Source organism: Siphateles boraxobius, unplaced genomic scaffold (assembly GCF_051911475.1).
Source record: "Siphateles boraxobius isolate OS27281-9 unplaced genomic scaffold, OSU_SipBor_1 19, whole genome shotgun sequence".
NCBI lineage: Eukaryota > Metazoa > Chordata > Actinopteri > Cypriniformes > Leuciscidae > Siphateles > Siphateles boraxobius.
The window spans coordinates 26,355,730-26,370,382 of NW_027508799.1; the positions used below are offsets into that span (position 1 = coordinate 26,355,730).

The 14,653-nt window shown below is 36.6% G+C and overlaps 1 long non-coding RNA gene across 1 annotated transcript; it reads left to right on the forward strand.

Annotated features, from left to right (window-relative positions):
• Positions 1-1,568: 1,568 nt before the first annotated feature.
• LOC143741990 (uncharacterized) lies at positions 1,569-11,915 on the forward strand. Its single transcript, XR_013205307.1, has 3 exons — positions 1,569-1,732; positions 6,647-6,780; positions 8,488-11,915. It is a non-coding gene; the product is annotated as an uncharacterized LOC143741990 (long non-coding RNA).
• Positions 11,916-14,653: the final 2,738 nt, after the last annotated feature.

Consider the following 14,653-nt stretch of genomic DNA (forward strand, 5'->3'; position numbering starts at 1 on the left):
AGCCACACTTGTCAAACTCCACTGCTGAAATGAACGAGGAAAAGTTAATTAGCTTTGATCCCTCTCAGATCTGCAGTGGATAAATGATTTGTCATTGACAGATCAGCCAAGTATTTATAATCCATTAAAATGCTCCAGGGCTGATGAAATGGAAGGTGAATGGCTTTTACAAAGACTAACGTGAGCTTAACTGTTGGCATTTACATTTACCCGCTATCAATAAATTCTCATTCAAGTAAAAGGTTATGCTGGTTGACAATAAAAACTGTTAAAGTTAAAAAAGTTAGTTTTTAAGCTTTTATTAAGAGGCTAATATTCACAGCTAAAGGCCGTTGATTAAGTTTATTTAATTTGATTAATAGTATATAAATAGGTAATATACTATATAATAGGTAAGATCCTTTTTGCAATCCCTGAACCCACTAATAGTTGATAACTGGTGTTTGCAGTGACCAAATTCAAGTCTTCAGCTTCTTGAGAGGTGAAACTGATCCTCTGCAATCTGATGTACATTAACAAGGCCATATTTCAGACCTAACAAAAGGCCACAGTTGCAGCACAATCAATATGAAAATACTCCGAATAAATGAAAAAAGCTTGCAAAGGAGGTTCAGCTGGTGAAGATGAGTCTGAGGGAGGGGCACTGAAAGATCAAGCTCCATTCGCAGATTACAACATTTGATGGATACTCCAAAAACATGGCGGTGATCTTTATTGATCGTCTTGTTTCTAATCAGGGAGTGTAATTATTGACTCCTGTGAGGCTGTACGGGGAATTTTATAAATGCTGTTTTAAAATTCAGGTTTGCACATCATGATTTAGGGTCAAATTGGACCAGTTTGGCTATTTTGGAATTTAAATGACGACTCTTATCCTAAAGTAAAATCAAACGGGACTATAAAGGTTAAGAATTACATTGGTAAAGGGGTTCCTCACAGGAGCATCTGTATCTTGTGGAGCTGCGTTTCCGCATCCAGACTACGGACAAGTTTCCTGAGGTGTTTTACCCCAGCTTTAAATATTAAATGATTTAGTTCCACAAGATGAAAGCCTGTTGTTTGTTTATCAAACCTTTCCCAGGTACGGTGACTGCCTGAAGGTTTTAAGATATAGAGAAAGAGAGAGTTTTCTCGACCCAAACATGTTCTCCAGGCATTCCCGGTTCTAGAAATCGTCATCTGCACTGCTTGTTTTTATATATTAAACATATGAGCATAACTATATTTATACCTACCGGCGAGGGGCAAGTGTATCAGCACGTCCATGGAGTTGTTGATGGGTCAAAGGGACCTTTTGATTAAGCGTAATGCACTGGGAAGAGATCTGCCAGCGTGTAGGAGACAGAATAATTGTTTCGAATAGGGATTCTCAGCAGACTCCTCTGAGCTTGTCAGCTGGTGTTTGAAGTGTGCACTGACATTGGGAAAAACTCAAGGGCAGGGGTTGAGCAGGAAACAGGCTCTCAAATGAGAACAGGAGGGGAGGGAACGAGAACTTGAGAGGAAAAACAAAGACAAAGGTGACTTCACACAACTTGTAAGTGCCATTTGTGTATTAAGTTGCTTGTGTGTGTTTGTATACGTGTTGAGAGAGTTGCTTCTGAACTTTTTTTTATTAAATATGATATATATTTCCCTCAGAGACCTCGGAAGGACCCGGCAAAAAGACCTTGAGTTTTCCTTGGCTTTGAGAGTCACCCAACATGAAACAAGATACTTAGTCTACACTCAGGTGGGTCTCCCTTCATCTGAATGTAAAGAAAGAAACAAGTGTACTTTTAGGAACTTTGAACATGATATGAAATGCCACAAGGCTAGCAAACGTGCCTTCTGGGGTGGGTTTGTGTGCAGTTGATTGTCTTGTTGTGTCCACAAAAGCACGCTGTGGCCAAGAAGTTGCCCTTCAGTTTGGAAGTTGATGTATTTGTAGGCTCTTTTTTAAGTTTCTCTTAGTTGAACTTCTCTACTCTTAGGCCCTGTCCACACGGAGAAGCGTATAGCTGTATACGTACAAATTTTGTATCGTATTGGTGTTTCGTCCAGACGGATCCGGCATTTTGGGACACTGAAAACCGCTCTTTTTTTTAAACCGGGTCCCAGAGTGGATAAATCTGAAAACGACAACCTTGCGTTTTCGTGTGTATGGCCAATCCGTACATTTTGTGAAGCGATGATGTCATCACGCCACGTGTCAGCATTAGTCACTCACCACTACGTCAAAACAACAATGGCGGACTATATGCTCGCGCTGCAGAAGTTACTGAGCCTATTAGCTTTACTAAAGCAAATTCTTCTGCTCCTGTGCTACGGTGAGCAATCTTCTTCTTCACCTTGCTGTCGTGTTGGGTTCGTATAGATCGCGCAAGGTTATGCGCAAGTCTTCTTCTCATTGTTTAGTGTATCTATGTGGCAGAATTACAGCGCCACATACTGGTCTGGCATGTATACCATATCGTTTTAAGTCAGTTTCAGTGGTTTCGTGTGTCCGCATATATTTCTTGAGACGACTCCGTGTTTACGGAAAATAAATTTAGAACGAGGAAAAAAAAAAGATTGGATAGGGAAAGCTCTGGCTTCGTATGGATGTGGCCTTAGTTTTAAAGGGATAGTTCACCCCAAAATGAAAGTTCTGTCAGTAATTACTCACCCTCATGTTGTTCAAACCCTGTAAGACCTTCGTTCATCTTCGGAACACGAATTAAGATATTTTTGATTAAATCTGAGAGCTGGATCACTCCTCCATAGGCTTCTTAAGGGATTGAACCTTGTTCCCCGAAAAGTTATTAAAGACATTGTTAAAATAGTCCAAGTGACTACTGTGGCTCAATCTTAAGTTTATCAAGCGACGAGAATACTTTTTGTGCGCAAAAAAAAAAAAATAACGACTTTATTTCAACTATTCATTTCCTTCTCTGTGGACCTCGAGTCAGTTCACTAGCGTAAGCTTCTGTTGTTGTACGTCACACGCATCACACACATGACCAGCGTCGGCCAATAGTGAGTCTACGTGCGATGTAGCACTACGCTATCAGACTACGTTAACTGACTAGAGGCCAACAGAGAAGGAAATGAAAGTTGAAATAAAGTCGTTATTTTTGTTTGTTTTTGTGAACAAAAAGTATTATTGTCGCTTGATAAACTTAAGATTGAGCCACTGTAGTCACTTGGACTATTTTAACGATGTCTTTAATAACTTTTCGGGGCTGGCAAGTTTCAATCCCTGGAGAAGCCTCTCAGATTGCATCAAAAATATCTTAATTCGTGTTCCGAAGATGAACGAAGGTCTTACGGGGTTGGAACAACATAAGTACTGACAGAAATACTGACAGAATGTTCATTTTTGGGTGAACTATCCCTTTATTAAGGTAAAAGGCTGTAGTGTATTGTATGAATTTATGCTATATCAGAATTACTATAATTATGTGATGACTATTCATGTCCTCAGACAGGCCTGGAATGGCCATTGGAGGAATCAGGAGAATTCACGATGGGCCGCTCATAAATTCTGCAGAATAATGCTACCTATCAAATCTTGCTAACAGCACTATATTTACACAGCTCTTTGTAGCAGTTATAGCCAAATATTATTATATGGTGTATATTAATTACGCATACTGTAAGGTGAGCCACATGACTTAATAACCAGATTTTATTTTAAATGATCTGTCAATGTTTTTAAAAACTCAGTAAATTTATAAAATTTTTGTGAGGCCTCATTTAAGTAGTTATTATTATTGGTCAATAAAGTTGTGCCTTGATAAAAGTGTGTATATACAGTATAATACAAATGTCAGACCTTTTCTCTGATCTAACTTAGTTTTCTTAGCCACACGTTTGCAATTAAAGTTATAGTGCATCGGCACAGTAATTTTCTGGTGGATGTATGAGGTCAGAAAACTACTTTGCCGTTGCACTATAACTTTTAAAAATCTTAAAATGTTAATAAAACAACAAAAATATATATATATTTTTTTAATATTAAAAACGTAATGTAATATAGTACCGTAAATAATATAGTATTTAAAAAAATAAATGGTTTTCTGTTAGAATAAAGGTGTATCAAGGACTCTTTTACATTCACTTTGAAATTATTTCTAAATATCCATCATTTGATGTGCAAACAAATGAATAATAGAGTTTTCTTAGGGGAGGTTTGTATATATTGTCGTTTTAGGCCTCGCAAAACAGATGCTTGACACCGAAAGTGTGTGCACTCCAACCTGGAACAAGGGGATAAATTATAGCAAACAACAAAAAGTTGCATGAAGTTTCCCTGGGTGTCCTTGTGACAGGCAGTACATGGCATTAAATGGCACAGTGCGAAAAAGAGGACAACCCACTAGACAACTAGACGAGAAAGGAAACAGTCATGAAGAAAACATGAGACTTGTATTCTCTTCCTCGACACATATTAAAACAGAGCGAGGTTGGAAACGATTAAACAAAATCTACTGTCGAGGGAAAATGTATAAAAAACTTATTTTTTTTATCAGTCAAAACTGTGACAGAATTGTCACAGTCTCCTTTGAAGTTAGCGATGGAAGCCAACAAGGGACCTTGCAAGTGGGTAAATAAAAGATGGAGCATTTCTCCCCCTCTTTCCTTAGCTGGTTAATAGGGCAGCCCTCGCTGATCAAAAGCACATTAGCTTTGATTAATCAATCAATACCCTAGCGGCCTCCTTCCTGTCAATGACTGGGGCCGCCAGCTAGCACACTGAATGGAGGTTAGCGTATGATCCAGACCCCTCCTTACTGCACACAAACATCCGGCTGCCGTTCTCACGCTGCGATGCCAGCCGAAATCCTCAACAATCGATCTTTAGTCTCTTTTACTGTTTTAATTTGTGAACCCTTTCCTGCTAATGACTCTGTTTGAGGTGTATTCGTTTTACCACAGCAGAATTCATCTTGTTTGTGCTTTCTCGTTTGAAGTCATTTCAAGTTTTATTGCTGCCACGGAGGGGGAAGTTTAGTACGAATAGCAAGCGAAACATTACAGACTATTTTGAGTCAAACTAACTTTTGTTGTTTATAGAAATGTACCCTTTATTTTACAACAGTTGAGGTCCGTCAATGAGTTCAAATGGTCTATGAGTTAATATACAGTGTGTGTGTATATATATATATATATATATATATATATATATATATACATATATTTATTTATTTATTTTTATTTATTTTAATTTTTTTATTATTAGTGAGTCATTGGAGCATTTACTCAATCAACACAAATCGGAATGAAACACTTTGTTCCTATCCCTAATGTACAGTCTATATTTTTATATATATGTATATATTTATTAGTGTGTCATTGAAGCATTCACTCAATCAACACAAATCGGAATGAAATACTGTTCCTATCTTCCTAGCATTATATCATCCACAAATATATATTTTATAAACATTTAAAAATATAACAATACATATATACAACAAAATATAAGATACTATAAAATTATATATTTTTGTTGTATAAATGTAACACACACACACACACACACACACACACAAACAAACAAACTGCATTTATTAGTGAGTCATTGAATCATTTACTCAATCTACTCAAATCGGATTAAAAAAAGTTTTGTTGCTGCTTTGGTTTCGTATGTAACTTTTTTAGTTTGCAGAACAATAAATATTGTGTCTAAAATATAAGTTGCTCAGTATTAACTTGTTAATTGAACCTTTGTATAAAAACAATATCACAATTGCTATTTTGTGGAAAATCAGCATGGATACCTGGCCTGGGGCTGTTGAACTTTAATGCTAATGTAAGGGAATAAGGGAATATCCACTCAAATGTCTGAAGAAAAAAAAAAGCTAGTTTACTCGATGGCCAACCTTAAAGGTCTTTCATATGTTCCACAACACCTTACTTGTCACTGTTGAAAAATAATGTGTTACAATATTGTGTTAGTCCCTAAAAAAGAAACTGGTTCCGTTACTTTTTATAGAAAGCAATGCGTTACGTTACTTTAGCGTTACTATTTCTGCTTGTTTGTTTTTTAATAACAAAAAACGAAAGTTTTATTTTTGGCAAATTTAAAGGCCCTTTCACGCCAAAAGTGAAATGAAGAAGCCTCAGACTGAAGGAAATGCAAATTACTCAATAAGTGGGAAAACAAAGTAACTTGTGTTACTTATTTGAAAAATGTTATATTTTGTTGTAAATTTAAAAATAATGCGTTACTTTACTAGCAACTTGAAGAAAAGTATTCTGAATATGTAACTCATGTTACTTGTAATGCGTTTCGCCCAACACTGTTACTTGTTTCCGTTCTGATGGTCTGTTAAGCTCCGCAAATGCGAATGTAATTTCATATGACAGGGAAAGTAAACTTTCTTTCCAGAGTTTTGTGTGTAGGGGGGGCTCCCCGTGGGGGACGGCGCTGAAGAAACCCTGTTCCAATTCTGTCATTGTCAAAGTTTGACATAATAAGCGATTGTTCACGCGCCTTTGTTGAGTGAAACAACACAAGAGCAGGGTCCCAATTCCTCACTGTTAATTTTTTTAGTTGTTTAAAGGAAAAAACAAAAGATGTCTATTCCTTTAAGGGATGGTTGGCAGTGCTTATGCTAAGTAATATAATAAACCTGTCGTGATGTCTGTTTGAACACCTTTTATCTTTCCAAATCCACAGGAGGGCTCTACCTTTGCCATATCGAAGAAAAGCGTCATCTCTGAAATAATTTAAGTAGCCCTTTTTTGAAAGCCCAGACAAGTTAAGAAAATTCACATCTAAGATCAAAGCTGTGCAGTTGCAGTGTAACTGGAGTAAGTATTGGCTCTCTAGCTTTATATGTTGCGATCAAGTGCAGGTTTTTTTGTGGTTAAAAGGCTGTGTTTTCCTAGCACTGACTATAAAGTTGAGCATGTCTACATGTTTACATCCAGGTGTGTGTGTGTGTGTGTGTGAACAGCTAATGAAGTGTCAAGATATATATGATATCCACCAATGGAAAGCAGACGTTTATTATGTACCAGGCAAAAGATTGCTTTATCTTTAACACCAAAGTTAATGTAAATGTCAACACTTCAGTGGAGTTTAGATAGATTAAATGGTTAGTGCGCTAAAAAATTATGTCATCATTTACTCTCATTTTGTTCCAAACCTGTATGTTCTATTGTCTTTCATGAAACACAAAATGAGAAATATTTAATTTTCTGTTTTTATGTTTGACATGAACGTTTCACTGTTTGACATTTTATCTGTCAAGTGTGGAAGTGTTTGTACCAATAAATAATAAAAAAGGTTATACTAAGATAATTAGAAAATGAGAGTCACAATCTGAGAAATAAATTAAATTTCTAACTCAAACTTCCATAATCAAGTTCCAAAAAATCCCAGAATAAAAGTAGTCCGTATGACTTCATGTGCTATATTTCAAGTTTTTAATGAACTTTTATTCATTTAGCAGATTCTTTTATCCAAAGTCACTTGTAGGATACAAGCAGAAGCAATTAACCATGTGTATGGCACAATATAAGTAATAGTCCCATGCCAAATTATTGTAAGCATCTACAAACATCAAAAATATTGACTTTTTTTATTATTATTTTTTAACTATTTGTTGCATGAAAAAATCTATAAGTATCTAGTGCTGTACTATTCCAGTCAAGTGATTTTTTTAAATGCAAAAATAGTACAAATAAAATACAAATATTTGCAGATAAAATTAAGATTGCATCATGTTGCAGTTCAAAATTTAAAAATGGCTTTTGCAATCAATGCCATTTTGCTGTCAATGGTGTTGATGTGTAGTTGTAACTGTTCCTCGCTCAGAGCTATCGGATGACTTCAAAAGTTTAGAAATATAACGCAGTAGTCGTGTTGAGCCATTTATGGAGATTTTTTGGATATTTTGGTCCATTTTGGAACTTTCCAGACATTCTACCATCCTTCAGATGAGACGTTAAACCGAGGTCCCGACTGTCTGTGGTGATTAAAAATCCCATCCTTCGAAAGAGTAGGCTTTTAATTTGCCAATTGGCCCCCATCCATCATGGCTTCCTAATCATCCCCATATATATATATATATATAGGCTTCATCACTCTGTCTCCTCTCCACTATAAGCTGGTGTGTGGTGGGCGTTCTGGTGTAATATGGCTGCCGTGGCATCATCCAGGTGGATGCTCCACATTGGTGATAGTTGAGGAGATTCCCCCCTTCCATATGTAAAGCACTATGACTGCCGAGAAAAGCGCTATATAAATGTAACAAATTATTATTATTATATGGTAAAAGTTACTTAATGACTCTTAAACAAACTTATTTTTGTGTTCCACAGAAATAATAACATCATATAGGTTTGAAACATAAGGGTGAGTGAATAGTGACAGAATTTTCATATTTAGGTGAACCATTTCTTTAAGAACACACTGATGTTTGTGTACGATTACTGAACACCATTATATGTAAGGTTGAAGAAAAGAAAGTTATTTCGCTAGTTTCTTTATTCATCTCTCTTCATTCTTGACAGATAAATCTGCTGGGATTCTCTCTTTTTTTTCCCTTACACAAGAACATCTCTAATTTCATCAGCTCTCCTGACTGACAAGCATCATTACGGATAAAATTATCTTGGTAATTATCCTGCCGAAAAGAGATTTATTTCCCTTTGTGAGGAGGAGAGCGGATCCATGGGGCCACGCAGTGATCTGCAGCATGGAGACGCTTCGTTAAAATAAGCATCCTAATGAGACGAGCCCTCCTGCAGAGCGCCGAGGCCCAAGCGTTACGCCTAGCAGGAGCAGGAGCTTTTGTTCAGATGTGCATTAAGTAAGCGTGAACACTGTACCGCCTGAGTTTGGAGGGCCACTTATCGAGGAATTCACAGTACGTAATTATCTTAATTTGCACCCCGGAGCCATATCCGATATGAGACCTTCCGCCCATGACTACTCTGACGTAACTCACTCGTAGGCCCATGCCGCAAAAAAGGTGTCAAGCTACTGTTGGGAATGTGAGATGATTAACAGAGAGTTCATTGACTGAGATTGGAGATATTTAGTTTGCAAAACTTTGCCTGTAGATACAGTTTTGAAAATTTGGGATTTGAACTCACAACCCGCTGCTAGTGCCATCCTCTTCCAAATGCATTGGACATATTTTGATTTAGCACAAAAGTACATGTGTGGATTTGTGATGGTAATGTTTTCTGAAAGTGATTTTTGAGTCTCCACTTAACTGTTGTTTGTGTGTTTGATTTTCATAATAGATCATTAGTAATTGTACAGGTTGACTAATTTTGTCATTAAACTCAGAGTTTAGGTGAAGCTTATGGGGAAACAAGCTCTTTACGATAATGAGCACCAGTGTTTGCCGTAATTAAGTGCAGAACAAGTAGCCTCTTTTCCTAATGGCTCTGCTAGTTAAGGGTCATTGTCGATGGATAGAATATTAAAGACTGAAAGAACTTAACAGATGCCTACAGGAGCTGCAGAAAACTCTCAAGTGTTCACAAGGAGGCTTTTAACGAGAAGCTGCCGTGCTGTTTCTGTGATATTATCTTTTGGTAACCATAGCTAACATTGTTGTTTGCAGTTAAAGTACTGATGGACTAAGAGAATCTTTAACATTAAGCAAGACACTTTAATTTTCTCATAAATACATTGCACATCACCTCGTTTCTGACAGAGTGTGAAAACATTCTTTCTAAACCCCTCCTTTCCAAAACTCTGCTCTGATTGGTCAGACGGCCCTGTTGTGATTGGTCGACCACTTACTGCGCGTGTCAGAAATGAAATGGCTATTACCATGTCTGATTTTCAGCTCCAGAGGCTTCCTCAGTGTTTGATACATAGTGATACAAACAAGGTTTTTTCCATATCAATTCCAGTGCGTGTCCTTAGACATTCCTTTTGAAGTGCATGTAAAGTGGATTCGCACGCAAAGCTGAAAACGGCGTCTCTCGAAATGTCGACAACACGAACCAAATTCTTCCAAGCCTCATTTACAACTAGTGTTTGAGGCCGGGGCAAGGTAGACTTTGTTCACAATGAAGACTTTAAACTGGCATTTTGCAAATTTGTTACAGTTACATAGGTATGTAACAGGAAGCAAGAAGCTGAAGACTCGTTTCGCCAGTTCAGAATCGATTCTTTCGTTTAGGAGGCAATAACTCGTGCACTTTGATTTTTAAAACTTTGCAGACATTTCACGTTCACAAACAGCTATATTACACACTACATGAAAGATAATGCTTGAAAAAGTATAATAGGGGCACTTTAAATAATAAAATGTTTTGGTTACACTTTACTTTAAGTGGGCCTTGTTTCAATGTAATCACTAATTATTAATACATTTAAGTATTGGGTGGTTGCCCTGCAGGCTTAATAAACAAACTACAGCTAGTTCAAAACGCAGCCGCTAGAGTTCTTACCAGAACCAGGAAGTACGACCATATTAGCCCGGTTCTGTCAACACTGCATTGGCTCCCTATTAAACATAGTATAAATTTTAAAATATTGCTGATTACTTACAAAGCAATAAATGGTTTAGCTCCCCACTACTTGAGCGAGCTCTTAACACATTATAGCCCTTCACGTCTATTGCGATCTCAAAGTTCTGGCCAGTTGATAATACCTAGAATATCTAAATCGACTGCTGGCGGTAGATCCTTTTCCTATTTAGCACCAAAACTTTGGAACAATCTTCCTAACATTGTCCGGGAAGCAGACACAGTCTGTCAGTTCAAAGCTAGACTAAAAACACATCTCTTTGACCTAGCATTCACATAACACTCTATAGACTTCTATAATTCAATATTAGGCTGCTTAGATTAGGTCAGCCGGAACTGGGAACACTTCCATTAAATAATGATGTACTCGTTACATCATAAGAAGAATGGCATCTACGCTAATTTTAGTGTCTTTGTTTATCCCGAGGTTTTCCCGCAGCCTGTCGGATCCAGGCCGTTTCCAGATCTGACGAAGGACTTTCACCTGGACCCGATGACAATGCAGTGCTGAAGTGCCAACTAGCCTCTCCCTATGGAGGATCCCTATACCACTCTACAGATAAAGCGTTGTGGAATTTTTTGGTTCGCGTACCTACCCGAAGTGATAAGATAAAATAAAATTCTGCATCAAAATTTATAGACAAGACAAGCAGTTTGTTTAGGCATGGTTTGTAAGGAATTACAAACCTGCGCACATATATTCAAATGCACATAACTATAGAATCAATTCTTAATGCACATGTGAACGCCATCAGCGTCTATCACAGGTTCACGTTTAAAGTCTGTTTAGAGAGAACGGTGTCGTCTTAGCGGCCCCTAATTTAATAACAAATGATCATTTAGACGGAAGTGAATCAATCAAAACTAACTTTAGCTGGAAAAAACATTTTTCAAGAACCACTATAAAACCAAACCAATCTCTGTTACCTTAAATTATATGTTTATCTCTGTAAAGCTGCTTTGAAACAATCTACATTGTTAAAAGCGCTATATAAATGAGGATGACTTGACTTGACTACTGAGTAATTAACAGCACATATACTTATAGGGTTTAGATTAGGGGTAACGCTTCCTTTTACAGTCCTGTTCCCCATGTACATACTATGTACTTATTATAGTAATTACAATAATTGGGTAATAACTAGGTACTAACCCTGAACCTACCCCTAAATCTAACCTTAACCCATGTACTTACCTTATATTACCCAGTACTTTCTTAGGTAAGTACACTGTAAGTACACGTAAGTTAACGCACTGTAAAATTAAGCATTATTACCCAGTACTTTCTTAGGTAAGTACACGTAAGTTAATGTACTGTAAAAGGAAGCGTTACCGGATTAGGTTTGGTTTAGGGTTATATGCATGCAATTATTCATAATTTACTGTTGTTACTATAGTAAGTACATGTAACAGGTGTAACAAGGACACTAAAATAAACCTCTTTTCCCTAACTTTTTCATTCTTTGTATCTCTTACTGGTTTGTTGTTCTGATCTAAATTACTATGTTTATAGTCATTTATTTAAGGTTTTATATGGAAGCCCAAAAGTCAAAATTATGAAATTATGTTTCTGAAATTAATTAAAAACAAATATTTATGTCATTTTAAGTTCACGTTTTTATGTAATAATTTTATCTTTTTATCATAATTATGACTTAGTATCTAATAATTTGGATTTTTATCTCATGATTATGGTTTAATATATCAACTTTTTAATCTCATACTGGAATTATGATTTATTGTCTTTTTTGTCATAATTATGACTTTTTTAACGGCTGCAGTTGCCGTTAAGCTCTGGTTGACATGGAAACGATATCCAGAGTCTCACCAAAAACTATGGATATACCAAGACTTGCACTCATATGTGCATCCCAATTCACAGCGGACTTGTGCACTATTCAATCCCATTCTATCCCTGACTGTTCACAGTGAAAATTCCAAAAAGAAAAACTGTACTTCAAACACCCGGATGATGCACTTTATTATCCAGAGAGCCATGTAGTAAATGGAGGTAATTCAGATGTGTTTTTGGAGACATAAAACTGCCAACCCTGTCAAAGCAGGTCACCTTCACATGCTGATTGCATGATGCAAATTTATGGTGTAAACATGCATCCAAGCAAGTATTTGTACATAGGCCTACTCAGCGTTCTGCTTTTGAATGCCCAGGCACAGTGCATGTGACAGTGCAGGAAGAAATGTGGACGCCGCCTTGGGTCGATACAAAAAATGTATGTGCTTGGAGCCTAGGAGGCATTCAGTAATGAAATCAATAGCTGTGCTTGGCTCCTAGCATTAAGATCATTGGTCTGGCTGTTATTTAGTCATCGTTGTCCTACAACCCGGGTGCAAGTTGGCTACCAGTGAAAAATCAATAAAGTGACACCACAGTCGGCATCCCAATTACTGGTGAGACTGGTGAGAGATCAATTCATGTGTTGGCCATTAACAGGTCCTTTTGGGAAATCATACTGCATTATTTGTGTTCGGTTCTGTCTCGTACAAGCGCTCTCCTTCCCTGTCTCGCTCTAAAACAGTGAATTATACAAATCAACAAGAGATTGTACAGCCAAAGACCTAGTTACATTGTTTTGCTTTGTGCAGCCCTGACATCAGTGATCTCGTAGTAGCATGTACTGTAGGCTATGTAGGTTGTTAGCATTGTGTGCCATGGCCTACAAGACATGGATGATGCAAAATGTCACTTAGGAAGAAAGACATTAAATTACTGTGATTTTATTTTGAAAGAAAAAAGAAAATGCTAGAAAATGCTAGTAATTATGATTGGACGAGCCACGTTCAAAGTAGTAAAAAGTAATGAGTATCATTTCCTGAACACTCACCCTTGTACCATTGTTTGAACAAACAGAGAGTCGGCTGATTGGGAAGCTTGATCTATGTTGGAAATCGGATATGAAAAAATATTTTAGAATTAAAATTTTACGTCTACCATAAAAAATGTCTAAATAAGTATATCATACGATTTTTGGTTGCCTCTTAAAAAAATGTATGTTATCTATGTTATTTATTTATTTTATTTTTATATGAACTACCATTGAAAAGTTTGGGGTCGGTCTTTTTTATGCTTTTAAAAGAATGCTCACCTAGGCTACATTTATTTGATCAAGAATACAGTAAAAACAGTAATATTGTGAAATTATTATTAAAATAGATGTTTACATTTAATTGTTTTAATGTTATTTACTCCTGTGATGTAAAGCTGAATTTTCAGCATCATTACTCCGGTCTTCAGTGTCACATGATCCTGATGTCACATGATTATAATATGCTGATTTGCTGCTTAAGAAAAATTTCTTAAAGTGTTGAAAACTGTTTAAAATGTGAAAACCGTGAAAATGTGAAAAAAAATCATTCTTTTTTCCAGGATTTTTAGATGATTAGAACATTCAAAAGGACACTTTTTATTTGAAATAGAAATCTTTTGTAACATAAATGTAGCCTACTGTCACTTTTTATCAATTGAATGCATTCTTGCTTAAGTAGGCTATTTCTTTTTAAAATAAATCTTACTGACCACAACCTTTTGAATGGTAGTGTATTAATGCTTAACTTTGCTATGCATAAAATGAGTTATATTAATGCCAAAGCAAATGAACGTCGCTTTGCCATTTACCAACTGCAAAAGTTTTAAAAGGGCATAATTGTTTTAAATGAAATACTTGATTACTTAAATGAAATGCATTTATTCTGAATTCGTGTTATGTACACCACTGAAAGATTACCCAATTCAAATGAAATTCATAAGTCTTGGCAAAAGTGTTGAAACACTAGGCAGCCTTGCAGCTTGCAGTGTTCAAAGTCAATTTTTTTATTAAATGTGAAACTTCTTCCAAGTCTGAAGAAAAAGCAGTTAGCGTTCTTCATCTGAGGTGCAAATCAAACACTAATGATATGCGTCTTACAGCATTACAATTCTGATGGTGTAGTTGTTGATACCTGACACAGACCACACTGTTAAATCTCTGAATGCGGCACGACATCTTTAAATCCCTTGTCCCTGCACGTTGATTGACATCTCTCATGTGCTCCTCTGGCAAAGTAGCACAGTCCCACATTTTCCCCTGGAATAGTAAACATGAGGTAAAGCATATTAGTTGTAGAAGCCGGCAAATGCGACGTGTCAGTAGGAGAATATCTCATCAGTCCACATTCTTTATCAACTAGT